An 18,860-nucleotide genomic window follows, 5' to 3' on the forward strand; every position below is an offset into this window, starting at 1 on the left:
CAACTTCCAGACATGTAAGGCCGCCCAATCAATCACAAATGCATGAATGAGACAAACTGATATAACTCAGAACGGAAGATGAGCCATCCAAACTGAACCCAATACAAATATCTTACAGAATTGTGAACAAATAAGCAGCTGTTTTATGCTATTAAGTCATGAGGTAGTTTGTTACACAGAAAATGCTTACTTTCACAAAGTTCAAAACTACTTGGAAGCCAGGGGAAATTTTACAAATATCCACTGTATCTCATTCATTGAGGCTGCCAAAAAACACACCCTTCCTTGATACTGAAATTCACACAATAACAATGGTTTTACCTAAAACACTAAAGTCATTCCTCATAACATTAACAGAAAGGCTAATATTATTGGACTTATATCCGGTTTTATCCAGGATCTCTGGGTATCTTTTCTCCATTAGGTCTATAATTATTAATTTTCATATTCTTAAACCTGTAATTAAATGACAATGACAACAACCAGTCATGATGTGGGAGAGGAAGCAAATTTAAATATGCAAATACATATGCACATGTGTACATGCATATGTGTACATATGCCTCACACAAAAGTAGTGTGCATTCTGAGTCCTTGTTTCTGCAACTAGTCATGAGACTAGAGTTGGTATTTGTGATTTTTTTTTCTTTCCACCACCTATTACATTTTCCCTTTACCCTTATCAGCCCCTCAACTAGATGCAATGGGATGAATCAAGCCTTCATTTTGAGACTTCTGAGTCTTTCACTGCCCTTCCTGTGTGAAGCTGATTATGCAGCTATGACAATTGATCACAGGGATATCAGGAAGCATTCCAAACACCTTAGATTACATTGTTTACCACCCTTTTTCTCATTGTATACTAGAAATTCTTTTTCCCCATAATAAATGTAGTCAATTATCCCAACTAACAGTATAAAATTGTGTTTTACCTATTTTTCCAAAGTGATTGGGGGGCAAGAGTAGATTCCAGTTCATTGAAATTGTTTCACATATGAACAGTTGAAAGCATTCTCTTGGATTCTAAAACCATAGACCTGCAAAGCTTGGAGTTGTAGGGAACTTTAAAAATTATGTGAGTGAATCATGACATATGATGCTATGACATATCACTTCATTTTTAACCCTTAATTCCTAAATCTACATATTCTAACTATAAAAGGAAACAGCATTATCTGTTGCTAGTTCAGAATACTCAGTTTCTCATAATCGGCTAAATATCTGATGGCATATATGGTAAAGTTAGAGAATGCCGTAAGAATTAGTCTCTGGCACTGTTTCTTTTTTGTAAAGTGAGCCCATTGGTCAAAAGCAGTGCTTTGTGGGATAGCTTCGTTGTACCAGCCCATTCTGCATTGTTATAATAAAGTGCCGGAGGGAGACTATGAAGGAAAAGAGGTTTATTTAGCTCAGTTTGCAAGCTCTGGCAAGGGCCCTGTGGCAGGTGGCAGAAACAGGTACTGGAGAAAGGGTCACATCCTGATACAGGAAGTCACAATGAGATTCAGGGGTTGGACTTGGGCTTTTATAACAAGCCACTCTCATGAGAACTCACTCCAGGAGACCCTTGTTCCCTTCCCAGGGCAGTGCTCTCAATGACCTAAAGACCACCCATGAAACCCCTCCCCTTTCAGATCTGTACCACCTGTCACACTGAAGCACTAAGCTTCCAACCCATGTAACTGAGGGGACACCCAACATCCAAACCATAGTCTTGATTTAGTATGTCCACTCATGCTGATGTGTCAGGAGATGGTAGGCTAAAGTAAACTCAGGTTCAAAATACGTGTCTACAACCAGGAGGAAAAAAATTACCTCCAATTATGTAAAGAATCCAGTATAATGAACATTCCCTGGGTATGATAACATTGGGTTCTCAGTGTTGACTGATTTTTAAAAATTGGATAATCAGCATGATATTAACCTGATAAGCCATGGTCCATTTTATTGTTTTCATTGTAATTACCAACCCTGCCACTATAGGCCTTTGTTCAATAACATATTGATCAAGTGTCTAAATGGAAAATAGACAACTGACATTCAAAGGACCAGTCATTTTTATCCTACTCAGTGGGTGATGCAGAGAAGAAATGGTCTCAGATATTCTAACACTGTACACCTATTCCAAGAACTCTAAATATATGACCCTTCCCCAAACTTCCCTCCCCCAAACAATTCTCTAATCTTTCCTCTTTTACTATGACCATTTTGACAAATCACCAGCCACCGCCATGAATCAATGCATATTCTCACTTCCGCATATCATTCATTCAAAAAAACAGTGAACAATGAAATGTTTCAGTCAAAATTGTACCCGCTGGTTATATTTTCTTCCTCTACTTCATCTTAAAATGATCCACAGGTGACACAATAAGGTTACAGAAGTTTACTTCTACATAATACCATGGTATCATATAGAGTCACCTTTAAACAGGGCTTTATTTATTTCTTCCATATTAAAATACTCTAAAACAACTTTCATTTGGGTTAAGGAAGCATTGATAGTGCTGGCAATGTAAGCTGCCTGTCCCTGGAATTGGTGCATTAAGGGCTTTCTCTACTCTGATACCGAATACAACACATGTCTTTGGCGGTGAAGTTCAATTAGGTATGCTTATGAATCAAGCAATAGTGCATGGTAGGTGGAGTAAGCCATGCAATCAGTTGATGTGCTGTTAAGATTTAGATATTAAGTGTTCCACAAAACCTCATTTGTGGGACAATGAAAGAAAGTTCAGAGGTGAAATGACTAGGTAATGAGACCCTTAAGCCAATGAGTGAATTAATCCCCTGACAGGGATTAACTGAATGGTAACTGAAGGCTGGTAGGGTGTGGTTACAAAAGGTGGGTCATTGGGGGCGTACCTTTGGGATATATATTTAGTGAGCTAAGCTTATTCTCTCTGTGCTTCCTGATGTGATGTCCTGGGCCACTTCACTTTGCCACACTCTTCTGCCATGATGTACTGCTTCATCTCAAGCCCCAGAGAATGGAGCCAGCCATCTATGAACTGAGACCTCTGAAACCATGAGCCATTAAATAAACTTTTATTGCTATAAAATTGTTCTTGTCAGATCTTTTTAGTCACAACAGCAAAAAGGCTGACTAAAACATGTACCATATATGGAGTGCTATTATCTAAATGGTCCAATAGCAAGAAAAAGCATCTTTTCAAATGAAGAATAGTTACTTACCAAATAAGACATAGCTTTCCATAAAAATCCTGTGACCTTCACTGTAATCTGTGTATTAGGTCTGGAAACTGGCTCCATTTAGTATCCAAATCTTACATGGATATTTTCAGCACCATTAAATCAGCTAATTCATAAAAGTAAAGTGGCAAAGATGTTTGGAATGTAGCCTAGATACACTGGAGTACCTTCCCAGCTCTGGCCTCTGACTACTCAAAGTTGGCAGCTCTTTAGGTCATCAATTAAGTGTGTTAAATTAGTAAAACTAAATGTGAGATGATGATTGATTGATTGATTGATTATAGACGCATAAATCTACAGAGGCCCATGTCTTAACTCTGTAGGGACCTTTGGAAGAAAATCCAAAAGAAGAATGCAATTCCAGAAATTTCACCGATGGGGCAGCCCACCTGGTTAGTGGAAATTATCTTTTATTTTCTGGCAGAAATATGTCTTGAAAGTAAGATAACTTTGTTTCCTATTTTTCAGGTACTATAATGGTTGGGATATGAAGTGTTCCCCAAAAGCTCCTGTCAATGCAGGAATATTTAGAGTAAAATGACTAGATTATGAGACCTGTAACCTAACAAGTCCATCCTAGTTTGAATGGACTGAGTGTGTGGTAACTTTAGGCAGATGGAATGTGGCTACAGGAAGTGGGTCACTGACAGGTGGCCCAGAAGGGTGTGTCTTCTCTGTGGCCCCTTCCCCCTCCCTCTCTCTCTGCTTCCTGACCCCTACAAGCACTTCCCCCACGATGTGTGGACTCCCCATCAGGCCCAGAGCCAAGGAGTCAGACATCTATGAACTGAGACCTCTGAAACCATGAGCCCCGAATAAACTTTTCCTCCTTTAAGCTGTTCTTGTCAGATATTTGCTCACAGCAACATGAAAGCTGACTAGAACAGGTACTACAAATATGATGGCATCAATGTAGTGAGCCTGTATGAAGCTTTATTAGAAAAGTGAGATTATTAAGGTTCTCAAGAACTAAATTGTGACACAGAATCATAGCATTGATGTAATCCCTGACATGAACTAGTAGAGGCATTCTGCCTGCTCTCCCAAAAGAAAAAAGAAACAATTCATGTTGTTCTAGCTTGTGACATAGAATTCCATTTGAGAGATCCGTAGATTTGTATCAGGGCCCAAGAATCAAATGCTGATTTCGTCAAGGAAAAAGCAAAACAAAACTCTAGAACAAGAACTGCCATTGGAGTATTTGATGAAGGTTAGGATAAGCCACTTTTTTCCTCCAAAACCTATCTATCTTTCCAACAAGCCAAAAGAGGAAATGTAATGAGTCTCTTTTTAATTCATTGATAACAGTATATACGACTGAAAGTCCCCTGAATATTATAGCATTGCTAGTGGTTACTATTTGGGGAGATACAGAGCTCCAGAGACTTCCATTTAACTTTCTATATTAACAGCCCCTGGTGGATGAGTCATGAGGAAAGTCTGGAGATTTTTCCAGCGTATATTCCATTTATAGTCTCACAAGCCAAGAGGATAACAACAAGGTAAATTTCAATTTTCTCTAGACTCCTTTTGAGATTTCATCTGTTACCTGATCCTACTAGACACCAACTGATCAGTGTTCCATAAAATTCTGCTTTCTTGGGGGATATGTTCAATTCTATAAACTCTTCATTTCAGTCCAGATAGTTTCATTTTCCCAGAAATGGCTATGAACATTTTTGGGAAAGGGCTAAGAAGAAACTTCTGTTAATAAGGTAAGATACTTCCTCAAGGTGTAGGACCAATCCTTTCTTCAGGAGCTCCATGTATGTCAATTGACCCAACTCTGAACATTTCTATCACTGTTCACCAAGTACGGTTTCTATACTCCAGACTGATTTTTTTTTTTTAAATAAAGATTTCATAGAACCTAAGTGGGAGGCCTACTTCTTTTGTCCTTTGCTCAGATACCCATAAAGATTAATGCAGGTCCGAACATTCTGGTTACCTCTGATGCCTATTTTGATGATGTATATGTTGGATCTTAAATATCCCCCAAAGGTCCATGTATTAAAGACTTGATCCCAAGGATGATGCTATTGAGAGGTAGTGAAAATTTCAAGAGGTAGGCCCTAGTGGGAGGTCTTAAGGTCACTGGGGGTGTGCCCTCAAAGGGAATTTTGGTACCCCATCTTCTCTCTCTCTCTCTCTCTCTTCCTGGCCACAAAGTGAGCCAAGTGCTCCTTCCGTGATGTGCTGCTTATCCACAAGTCTAAAAGCAATGGAGGCTAGGGATGTGTCTCAGTGGTAGAGTGCTTGCCTAGCATGCATGAGGCACTGGGTTTGATTCTGAGCACCATAAATAAATAAATAAATAAAATAAAAGCAATGGAGTCCATTAGGCCTCCCTCCTTGTATACTCTAGTTATCACAGTTACTTGTTATAGTAACAGAAAGCTGGATAACACAAATAACTACACGAGGTTACTAAAGTGCTCTTACATGCTTGACCTCTGCTGCCCTGACATTCCATATCCAACTGAAATCAAGGAACTCATTTCAACTGTCGCACTTCTTCCAAGTCTTCTTGCTCTATGGAGAAGTACTCCAATGATTTTCAAAGATGCAGGAGCACCTCTTCACAGGCCTTGTTTTGGTTTGTATTAGTGCATTGTAGTTTTACATAATAATGGCATTCATCGTGATATAGTCATACGTATGCAATGCATAATTTGGTCTGTTTTATTCTATTATACAGCCCCTTTCACTTTTCCTCTCCTCTCTTCAATTCTCCTTCCTCTAGTCTACTGGTCTCTCTTTTATTTTCTTGAGGTCCCTTTTCTTTCCATTTTTTTTTCTTAGTTTCCAGATATGAGAGAAAACATTGACTTTCTGGATCTGGCTAATCTTAGCATAATGTCTCCAGTCCATTCATTTTCCTGCAAATGACATAGTTCCATTCTTCTTTAAGCCTGAATAAAACTCCATTGTGTGTAAATACCCCATTTTCTTTATCTAGTCATCTGCTGATGGACACATAGTTTGGTTCCATAATTTGGCCATTATAAATCACGCTGTCATAGGTACACACGTATCAAAAAAACATAGATGCTCCGTGAATTTGCATAACTTTTTTGCAGAGGCCATGCTAATCTTCTCTATATTGTTCCAATTTTACTATCTGTGCTGTCAAAGTGAGCACTCAAAGATGGTTGACAGACTGTTGGTTTCTCAGTAAACAGAGGGAGAGTATGGATAAACAAGAGGGATAAAAAATAATTTTAGATAGAGCCACACTTACTGATAGAGGTGAACTTAATGAAGATCCTGGATTCAGCAAATTAGCTAGAGCAGTTGGAAGTGGTTCTAATTGTTGGTGTTGTTAATTGATTTTAAAAACTGGATTAATTTGTGACTTGAACTACAGTAAGCCCAGATGCTAGAAAATCTCTGGTATTATATCCCCTCCTTGGTGTCACACATACTTTATATGTATCCTCTATAAATGCAAAGAAATCTTTAACTTTCTGTGTGACATTTTATTTCTTTATGAAAAATAATTCTGAATATGGCAAAACATTAATACATGTTAAATCTCCTTATGTTTTCTGCATATTTGCAATTTTTATGAGCTCTCCACTCCCTTCCAGGTCCCAGTTGGGGGGCTTTTCTCCCAGCAGTAACAGAACATCAGTGTTCCTCATCCTGCCACCAGATACCTATTGTTGAGAGAAAGCCCAGGAAAGCATAACTGAAAAATGGCAGCTCCCTTCTTCCTGAGGTAGAGCATTATTAACCATCAACACACACAGCAGGATTACCAAGAGGACAGCAGAGAAATAAATGAGCAGAAAAAAATAACCAAAGAAATAATGGCTGGAAACTTCCCAAATGTATTGAAAAACAATAACCAATTCATAGAACGAAGTATTCGTCTTAGGCACAGCACTGTGATAACTGTTACCTGACTCATGGGTTGCACTCCAGAGAGACAAACTGAGAGGACATCAGGCCACTTCCCACCTCCTCCACCAACCCCTCAGCTCCTTTAGCAGGGAAGTCATGAAAGAGAATCTTGCCACAGATATACTCACAGCTCTGGTTCAGAGTTTGTTGGGGGAAGAATCAAGCTCTAAAACAGAGAGCTGCTAATCTTTTCCTAAAGGAACTGACTTTATTTTCAACAGAACTTGGATAAAGTCATGCCTAAGAGTACTTGCAAGAGCAGTGGGGGTCCTGGTAAAAGGCAAATGGGCCAGACTTATGAATTTAACAAAGATGCAGCTAGGATTGTTGGCCAGGAATTTTCAGGAGAAAATCAAGAATAAGACAACTGTAGGGAATGCTCCCGCAGTCAGAATAAATATGAAGCAGAGACTTCACAAACTGTTCTCTCAAAGGCGATAGAATTTGATTTGATTGTTTTTAGAGCCGCTCATATGCTGGGACATTGTTGAAAACATTAGAGCAATCTGCTGCTAAGAGCCAAGTATATGATGCATGGCATTTTTGGTCGAAAGGTGACGCCAGCTAGCCATTGAGATGATATGATTATGTTAAGATTTGCATTCATATGGATATTGGACTCCTGCTGTTCACCTAGGCCGGCTACGGGACTCCTGGAGAGTTCCCATTGGTTGGGGAAGTACAGTAGGAGGGAGTTCCGGGGGAGGAGCTCTCTCGGCGGGTCCGGGAGGAGGCCGCGTGGGTGGAAAAAATCTTCCCGGGCGGTACCGGACATTGGCGGCAGTTTCAAAAAATAAACTTTGTTCCTGTTTAAGTGGCTCGTGATTTTGTGTCCAGCCAGACTGCGACAACTGGTGGCCCGCACGGGGAACGCCTGAAGTTTGGAGGTGAGTAAAATTGCTCGCCCCTGAGGGAAGGCAACAAAATGGGTGACCATTTCAAAAAACAATGTGTTCTCGTTTTGATTTATCTTGTTTTTGTTTCAAGCTGCCTATCCCTAGAATTTTCTCAGGCAAACTGGGAAAATTGGTTGGCTCAAGGTTTGAAGTTGTTCAGCCCTGAGAAAGAGAAAATTGATACAACTATTCTTTGTTCGGTTTTTGTTTCATTCTGTTTCGGTTTTGTTTTATGCTATCTTATTGGGTTGCGTTACCTTTATAGTAGATTAAAAACTAGTAAAAAACAAACCGAAAGACTGTTAAGTAAATTGTTAGAGGTCCAGACTATGGTAGAAAACATGTTAGGTCAAGCGAAAGAGAAGGTCTCTCAAGCTAGTCAGACAGAGGAAGATTTGAAGAAAGAAAGCTTAGAGGAAAAACAACCATCAGGCGGGGAATTACAACAGGAGGCTGCTACTATCCCCGTTCTATCACCAGAGGGCGTAATTCAACCAACAGCTCCATCTACAGCTGAGCGGCCCTCAACTCCCGTAGTTGATGGACGGAATCCTGAGGCAGGACCCCAAAGATTAGCATGCCCTGTACTTGAGCAGGCAGGAGGGCAACGAATTCACCGTGCTTTAGATTTCAAAACAGTGAAGCAATTAAAAGAGGCTGTAACAACCTACGGGCCGCAAGCACCCTTCACTGTGAGCATGGTCGAATCCATTACCAACTTAGACATGACGCCAGCAGATTGGGCTAACATGTGTCGATCTGTGCTAAATGGAGGACAATATTTGTTATGGAAGGTTGCCAATGAGGAATTTTGCATGGAGACAGCTAGGCGAAATGCAACAGCCGGTTACCCTCAAAGAAATCTAGAGATGTTATTAGGAAAAGGACCTTATGAGGGTCAACGGCAACAAATTAAATATGATCCTGGCGTATACGCACAAATTGCTGCAGACGCAGTTAGGGCATGGAAAACTTTACAGGGGCATGGAGATTTACAAGGACAATTATCTAAGGTAATACAAGGAGCTAATGAACCTTACGCTGAATTTGTAGATAGGCTTATTCAGACAGCATCTAGAGTATTTGGAGATACAGAACAGGCAATGCCATTTATAAAACAACTGGCTTATGACCAAACAAATCGTTGCTGCAGAGAGGTCATCAGACCATGGAAACATGAAGATTTAAACACATATATTAAATTATGTAGAGACATTAATGAACAAGGGCAAGTCTTAGCAGCAGTACAACAGGCTTTAGATGCCAGGCCAAAAACATGCTATAATTGTGATCAAACAGGACATTTTAAAAGGAGTTGCCCCATAGGAGGAGGGTTTAACAAGGCTAGGTATCAAAGGAATAGAATACCGGGTATTTGCCCACGATGCCGTAGAGGGAAACATTGGGCTAATGAATGCCGTTCTCAAACCACCATAGAAGGTATTCCGTTATCAAAAAACAGACAAGGACCAAGTGTTTACCCACGATATCGTGGAGAAAGACATCAGGCTCCATTGCCAAAAAACGGACTGGAGGGCCCAATGCTCCGGGGCCCAAAACCACAAATATACGGGGCAGTGGAGGAACCCAGCAACACCATCAAGGTAGTGCCCAGGACGCATTATCCATTAAATCCCTCATCAGACAAACTAGAGGGAGCGCAGGGTTGGACATCTGCGCCTCTGCCAGAGCAGTACTAACTCCAGAGATGGGAGTTCAGATCATTCCCACAGGAGTAAAAGGACCTCTTCCCCAAGGAACAGTAGGCTTATTATTGGGACGCAGTTCTTCAACACTAAAAGGGCTTATGATAAGTCCTGGGGTAATTGATCCCAATTATGAAGGTGAAATAAAAATTATAGCTAGTTCTCCAAGAGGTATATCAGTAATTTCACCAGGAGATAGAATAGCACAGTTATTAATAATACCCAGCCTACATGATAAATTTTCCAGTCGTACTGTAGAAAGAGGTTCCAGGGGATTAGGCTCCACAGGTGTAGATTGGGCTATGCTGTCTTTAAATCTAGATTCTCGCCCAATGCTAAAACTAAATATTCAAGGACATGACTTTAATGGGCTACTTGATACAGGTGCAGACCTTAGCATAATATCTCGTCAAGAATGGCCAAAACACTGGCCATTACAACAAGCCACTCAAACGCTTCGAGGCCTAGGAGTGGCAACTAATCCCCATAGAAGTGCAATGGTATTAGATTGGAAGGATCCTGAAGGATGTGAAGGAACTATACAGCCCTATGTATTGGATCATCTTCCTATAAATTTATGGGGACGAGATGTCCTAGATCAATTAGGTTTGACATTAACAAATAACATCAATCCTAATGTGCCCACTACTAGGGCTAGACAAGGCTTTAGAAAAGAAAAAAGATTAAAAGAACAAGAACAAGGTATGACAGCACCAATTCAAATAAATCAAGAAACAAATAGACATGGATTGGGTTTTCAGAAAGGGCCACTGAGACAATCAAAATTACTTGGAAATCAGAAAGACCAGTGTGGGTTCCTCAGTGGCCCCTGACTAAAGAAAAGATACAAATAGCCCATGACCTAGTCAAACAACAATTAGCGGAGGGACATATACAACCTTCCGTATCTCCCCATAATACTCCCATTTTTGTCATTAGAAAGAAATCTGGTAAATGGAGATTATTGCAAGATTTAAGAGCCATTAATAATGAGATGGTTATTATGGGACCTGCTCAATCAGGGATTCCCCAATTGTCTGCTTTACCAAAAACCTGGTATGTTTTAGCTATAGATATTAAAGATTGTTTTTTTTCAATTCCAATTCATCCCGAGGATAGTCCACATTTTGCATTTACTATCCCTGCACTAAATCATGAAGGTCCTGATCAGAGATATGAATAGAAAGTACTCCCTCAAGGGATGGCTAATAGTCCAACTATGTGTCAAATTTATGTTAACAAAGCAATCCAGCCACTTAGAAATCAAAATCCTGAACTACAAATATTTCACTATATGGATGATGTGTTATTGGCACATAAAGATAAAAACACATTGCTAAAATGTTATGCCACACTTACAAATTTATTAAAAAATTATAATCTAGAGATAGCAATAGATAAAGTACAATTAAATCTTCCAATTAATTATTTAGGGGTTTTATTATCCTCAACCATGGTCCGTCCACCCAAAATTCAAATACGAGTAGATCAACTCAAATCACTTAACGACTTTCAAAAGTTATTAGGAGACATAAATTGGATAAGGCCTTATCTAGGCATACCAACAGGAGAGTTGGGACCTTTATTTGATATTCTAAAAGGTCCATCAGATCCAAATTCACCCCGCATGTTGACGCCTGAAGCAAGAAAGGCATTAAAAATCATTGAAACATACATGGAAAATATGCATTTGGATAGAATTGATATAAGTTTGCCTTTATTATTTATTGTACTGCCAACAAAAAATATTCCTACAGGAGTATTCTGGCAAGAAGGTCCATTATTGTGGATACATTTATCTTATTCTCCTAATACTATTCTTACTAGGTATCCTGAGGCTGTAGGACAATTAATACTCAAAGGAATAAAAGCAGCCAAGGGAGTGTTTGGGATTTCTCCCAATAAAATTATTACTCCATATACTATAGATCAAATTGATGAGTTAGCTAATGAGTTAAATACTTGGGCAATAATCATGTGTAAATCTAATGTTTCATTTGATAATCACTTACCGTCTAATCCTTTGTTGTCTTTTTGGTCTAAACATCCTGTAGTTTTTCCAAAGATGACCAAAAAAACCCCTATCATGAATGCTCCAAATATATTCACTGATGGGTCAAATAATGGTACAGCAGCAGTAGTTACCCCTGATCAAACTTTTACATTTTTAGTACCCAAACAGTCAGCTCAAAAGGTAGAGCTTAATGCAGTATTACAAGCTTTTATGATGTTTAAAAATTCTGTATTTAATTTATTTTCTGATAGTCAGTATGTAGTTAATGCTATAGTATCCCTTGAAGATGCTGGTAGGATTTCCCCTTCTTCTACTGTTTTCTCTTTGTTTTCTACTATACAAAGTCTAATCTGGGACAGAAAAGATCCATTCTTTATAGGACATATCAGGGCACATACAGGATTGCCTGGAGCCCTTAGTTTGGGCAATGAGTTAGCAGATAAAACTACACATGACATACATATTTTCTCCACAATAGAAGAAGCTATAAATTTTCATAAAAGGTTCCATGTCAATGCTAATACTTTACAAAAGCGTTTTAAAATAACTAAAGAACAAGCCCGACATATAATAAAACAATGTCAAAATTGTGTGACATTTTTACCACAAGTTAATCTTGGAGTCAATCCTAGAGGACTGATACCTAACCATATTTGACAGATGGACGTCACACACTTGCCAAAATTTGGAAAATTAAAATATTTACATGTTACAGTTGATACTTCTTCCGGATTTCTGATGGGCTCCCTTCATGCTGGAGAAAAAACTAAAGATGTTATAGCTCATTGCTTACAAAATTTTGCCACTGTGGGCGTTCCAAAACAGTTAAAAACCGATAATGGTCCTGGTTATACGTCCACCTCTTTTAAACAATTTTGCTCATCATTTGGCATTACTCACATAACAGAAATTCCATACAATCCACAAGGACAAGGCATAGTTGAAAGAGCTCATCAAACTATTAAAATGTACTTATTAAAACAAAAGGAGGGAATTGGAAAGGGGTATATATCCCCCAAAGATAAACTTAAAATAACCCTTTTTACTCTAAACTTTTTAAATTTGGATTCATCAGGGCTTAGTGCTGCGGAAAGACATTTGTATCCAAAAAATGTACATAAGCCTAAGGTACTTTGGAAAGATATTCTAACAGGACAATGGAAAGGTCCTGACCCAGTGATAGTCTGGAGTCGGGGCTCTGTTTGTGTTTTTCCACAGGAAGAACAGCAGCCGATTTGGATTCCAGAAAGACTAACTAAAACAGCTCCTACAGAACAAAAGGAAGATGATTCCACTCAAATCCATAACAGCTGATATCCAGATCTCCAGCTTGGCTATTCTTACATCTGTGACAGTGATTAACCAGGATGTTTTTTTTCAATATCTATTTTATTATTGCTTTTTCCCACATCATAAAGTTCTATTTTATTTTTGAGCTCATACAGACCTAGGTTAATGTTTTTTCTGATCAGTTTTTTTGACTGTGGAGTTTTTGAACATTGCAATGGAGATTTCACCTAGGTAAAGCTACAAGGCCTTTACTATTGTCTCATGTGTTATATGTTACGTGTGCACACTTCTGTTTTGTGTTGTATGTCTGTATGTGCGTATGTCCATATTTCACATATGAGGGGCGCTCATGCACATGGATCCAAAAAAAATTTTTTTTTTATTATTCACGTGATTTTAATAGTTTAGTTTAATTTGGGTAAACAGCTGTTGAGGATTGTTCTAATATATGAACAAATAAAAGGTTAACAAATCTGTTTGTTTACTTTCACCTTTCCTTTTCATTATATTTAATAATTCTGTTCAGGATAATGTAAATTGTTCTAAATATTGTTTTCTTAGTACCTGTTAAAATGTTACATATTTTTTTTTTAGCATCATTGTCAAAATTCCTATTTTCATCCCAGTGCCGGTGAAGACAAAGATAAAACCAAACTACAACTTCTTCGAGAGTTATCACAACAAACCGTGTAAGCTGATACATCAATGATTTATAACTCAACAAGTAATGCTCAATGAGTCGATTTATTTTGGAAGGATATGGACATATTGATAGATTCCTCTGCTTTGAACTGCTTACAGAACTTGCCTGGACTATGTATCACTTGTATGCTTTATTTTGGGAGGATATGGACATATTGATAGATTCTTCTACTTTGAACTGCTTACAGAACTTGCCTGGACTATGTATCACTTGTATGCTTTGTGATCTATTTGTTGATGCAGCGAATTATGGTAGTGCTAGCGTATCTTTGCTGATGTGTCACCAGTGATGTAATTTTTCCTAGGAGCCGTTAATTGACTTGGTGTCATGACATTTCTGTATCCTCCTCCCTTCTACTAGTGATGGTCTAATTTTGGGGGCCAACAGAGGTGAGGTAAAGAACCTCACCCCCCCACCAGCACCAAGGCCAATTTTGGGGGCCAACAGAGGTGAGGCAAAAAACCTCACCCCCCCACTGGTACATAGGCCTATCCACAAGTATGGCTATATGCTAGACCGGTAGTCAGTGACGGGTATGATCCAATTGCAGTGGTATAAACCTAAGACAGGAGGCTGACGCCTAAAAGTCAGTTTTCCGATGACGGGTAAGAACCATATGTTGAATTGGACAAACCTAACAGGCACGGTCCCTAGCCAGATTGCTTGTTACTTAAACAGAAAGGGGGAGATGCTAAGAGCCAAGTATATGATGCATGGCATTTTTGGTCGAAAGGTGACGCCAGCTAGCCATTGAGATGATATGATTATGTTAAGATTTGCATTCATATGGATATTGGACTCCTGCTGTTCACCTAGGCCGGCTACGGGACTCCTGGAGAGTTCCCATTGGTTGGGGAAGTACAGTAGGAGGGAGTTCCGGGGGAGGAGCTCTCTCGGCGGGTCCGGGAGGAGGCCGCGTGGGTGGAAAAAATCTTCCCGGGCGGTACCGGACATTGGCGGCAGTTTCAAAAAATAAACTTTGTTCCTGCTTAAGTGGCTCGTGATTTTGTGCCCAGCCAGACTGCGACAATCTGCTTACAAATAAATGGTGACATTTAATATTTGGGCATAGTCAGAGAAAAAGAGGAAGTGAACCCACCCACTATCATGCCATGGTGACTATGGGACTACTCAATTTCACCTATGTACAGAACAACATCAGGAATTTAACAGACATCACTACAATAATCTGGCCAGTCATTAAACCAATAAAAAAGGATGCCATGGAGACAGAGAGACGAGTACCAAAATGCTGTCATATGTTATGAAAAGTGTCCAATTTCTAACAAAATAAAAGTAGGAGGTGTGCAAAGAGACTTGAAAGTATTCTTTACACATGAGAAAAAAAATAGCAGTTAACAGAAATTGCCCATAAGAGAACCAGATGTTAGGTTGATTAGAAAATGACTTCAAAATAATGATTATAAACAGATTCACAAAAGTAAAAGCAACCAGGATTAAAGAGACCAAAGAAAGTATGATGACAATGTTGCATTCAATAGAGACTATTAATAAACATAGAAAATATAAGAAAAAAGCAAACTGAATTCTGAATAGCAAAAGTGACATAACTGAAATTTAAACATTACTAGAAGGCTCTTTATCAGATTGAAATAAGAAGAACAAAGAATTAAGAAACTTGAAGGTAGATTAATGAGACCTCACAAGCCAAAAATCAGAGGGAAATTTTTTTTAATTAACAGAGCCTCTGGGATGTAGGACACCATTGAATGCATCAATATACACTTAATGGGATTACCAGGAGGAAAGGAGGGAGAGAAATGAACAGGAAATTTACTCAAAGTAATGATGGCTGGAAACAAATTAGATAACTCAGAAGGAATAAACAAAATCCCTAGAAAGACACAAACTAATAAGATGAACTCAAGAAGAAATAAGCAATCTGAATCAAGTTATAATGAGTGAAAGATTGAATTAGTAACAAAAAAAGATTACCCACAAAGAAAAGCCAAGCCCCAGATGGCTTCATTTTTGTATTATATTAAACATTTAAAGATTGAATACCAATTTTTCATGAGCTTTTCAAAAATAGAAGAGGAAACACTTCTCAACTCATTGTGTGAAGCAATTATTTCTCTGATACCCAAACCAGACCAAGACATCCAGAGAAAGGGAGAAAGCCATAAATCTGGATGCAAAACCTTCAACATAATGCTAAACGAAAAAAAATACAGTAGCATATGGAAAGAATTGTACACCATGACCAAGTGGAACTTATCACAAAGATTCAAGGCTGGTTTGATATCTGAAAACTAACAAGACAATCACCACAGAGCTTAAAAAAACAAAAAAGTACAAATTTTCCTAACCCCACCCAATCACTAACCTACTTTGCATTCCTTCGTCAATACATTGTCCACACAACAAATATTGATCTGCTGTGTAACTTAACAGCTTTTCCCCCTACCCCAGAGTTATTTTCTTCCTTCCATTTTATTTCTATTCAATGGGAATGAATACCTACCTTTCTTCATAGATCTACAGTTGAATACATGACTATAAGTTCATTACCTTGACTTTTCATTTTGAACATCCTTGCCATCACAGAAAACCTTTCCAGATTTGTACAGTTCCACTCTCTCTAAAAGTAAAAGATTAACACTCAAAATTCAACAACCAATGACATATGAATATATTACCAGTGCAACTCCACATCATGTACCACCATAAGAATGGGAAGTTATTTTCCATATATGTATAAGAAGTCAAAATACACTCTGCTGTCATGTGTATCTTTTTTAAAAAAAAAAAAGTTACATTCAGCAACCTAAAGTACTCCTTTCCATCTCTAAAGTACTCCATTTTCCCAGAGCAAGCAGCATCTCAGAATCTGCACTTGAAAAGAATATAAGAGAAAGATGATATAATGATCTCTACAATAGTCATCATGGTTTATTTAGTTTCTAATAAAAATGATTTTATGCTTAGCATTGAGGCTGTCATTCAAAAATATTTTTTAAATGAATACTAAGTGTAGAATTCCATACCAAACTCCCTAAAGAATTCAATATATAGTAAAGGGATATAAACTGGGAAGTAAAGGACTCAGTCTGACAGGTATCACTCTCAGATGAAGTCACAGAGTTGTGATGCTATTTGGGCCAAGTCCTGTACTCTATCTTTCAATTCCCTTTTCTAAAAGGGAAGGATTGTCCATTTCAGGGATGACAATGAAGTTTCTTCTCAAGTGCCAAATCCAGTTGATTGGTAATGATGCCTTGAGTTCTGGGAAGAAGCATGAATCCCAGTACAGGTTCAGTGATAAGAATCCCGTGTTCAATTTGGGATGTGCATCATGATCATAAGTTAGAGAAGTTTTCAAAGAGTATGTAAGCTATTTGCCATCTCTAAACTATTTAGATGTACAGACTAATCAATTTTTTAAATAAAAAATATCTGATTCCTCATGCTCTACATTCTAACAATACCTATTATGATAATAAAATTATGAGTATTTGCTTTCCTTTATTTAATTTTCCTTCAATTATTGGTTTTTAAGGGTATAACACTTTTACAAACAATCAAGAACATGTAGAATATTATTTTAATAATATATTCAATATTTAATTTAAAGTACCTATTGACTTTAATTATCCGAAGGAACAAAAAAATTAAGGCAAAGGTCATATGTGTTGAATGATGATCCCAGGAGATATGAATGCGCATTTTCTGAATTCAAATTATCATTGTATGTCTCACCTTAAAGTTATCAAATTTCTCCATTTTTTCCTGTATTTCTAGAATAGTACTTTATTTAAAGTTCATATTTATATAAACAATTTGGCTATTAATATCAATTGTAACTATTTTATGCTTTTATATATATATTGCTTATATATATTTATATTTATATATTTTTTATATATTCTTCAATTTGGATACTAAAATACCAAATAGTTTTTCATCAATCCAATCAAGTAGAAAATTTTAGTCTATTTAATACTGCAGACATCAGCTAAACATAAGCCACCTAGGATTATGAGTCCCCCTGCGGGATTGTCCAAGTTATACCGGTTGAGTAAGCCATTACTAATTTCTTATGTTCCCATGTCAGACCATATTATTCTTTTAAAAATTACCTTATCCCTTTCTTCTTCCAGAAATCTAAGCATTATAGTATTTTTCTTTGTCTATTAAAATAACAATGTATTTTTATTTTTTTTAATGGGAAAGGATATGAATATACATTTTTGCCAGTAATATATGAATTATTTATTGACTCAAACAGAAGAAATTAATTTAAAATATTTATTTATTTTACATGACAACTCAGTAGATATATTGATCTGGCAAAACCAAGGGAGGAGTCTAATAATCAAAAACTTTCTATTTTTTTATGCATATTGCCCTAATTGTCTTTCCATTTTCAGTGCCTTAGCTATTTTATCAATGAGTTATAAATGTATTATTTACATGCCATTCATTGCAACTCTGAAATAACCATGTATAGAGGTCTCATTTTGCTCATTGCACCAAAAAACAAAAGTGAGAAATCAGAGATAACCTTCTCTCAATTCTTCTGATAAGCACAAGAATCAAACAGGGCTATTCCAAAGTCTTTTCCAAATTGGTGTCAGTTACTTAATTTAAAATATACAATGATTAAGCTGCATGTGGTGGTGCACATATTTAATCCCAGCTGCTCAGGAGGATAAGGCAGGAGGATCACAAGTTCAAGGCCAGTCTCAGCAACTTAGGAAGGACCTAATAGCTTAGCAAGACCCTGCCTCAAGTAAAAACTTTAAAAACGGGCCAGGGTTGTGGCTCAGTGGTTAAGCACCCCTGGGTTTAATCACTGGTATTAAAAAAATGATATATAAAATGCATATTGAAAATATATATATATATATAACATGTCCTTCAAGATGGCACAATAGAGGAGATTGTGCCCCTGGCTGCTCCTTGGCATAAAACCCAGAAAGTAGGCAGCTTCCCCACAAGTTAGGTAAACAAAAAAAAGGAGGAGGGCTTTACTGAAATTTAAAATCGGACATTCAAAGAAGACCAGGGTCACAGGAGGTTGGATATAATAAAATACGGAAAAAATACCCAGCAGCAAAGCCCCTGCCATAGCTAGGTTGGAAGCTCCGGCTGGAGCCATCCCTCCATGA

At 37.9% G+C, this 18,860-nt stretch overlaps 1 non-coding gene across 1 annotated transcript; it reads right to left on the minus strand.

Moving 5' to 3' along the window:
• Window positions 1-6,249: 6,249 nt before the first annotated feature.
• On the minus strand, window positions 6,250-6,355 carry LOC114098742 (U6 spliceosomal RNA). The gene has a single exon (XR_003583778.2). It is a non-coding gene; the product is annotated as a U6 spliceosomal RNA (small nuclear RNA).
• Between the last annotated feature and the right edge of the window lie 12,505 nt (window positions 6,356-18,860).

Source organism: Marmota flaviventris, chromosome 16 (genome assembly GCF_047511675.1).
Source record: "Marmota flaviventris isolate mMarFla1 chromosome 16, mMarFla1.hap1, whole genome shotgun sequence".
In the NCBI taxonomy this organism is placed as follows: domain Eukaryota; kingdom Metazoa; phylum Chordata; class Mammalia; order Rodentia; family Sciuridae; genus Marmota; species Marmota flaviventris.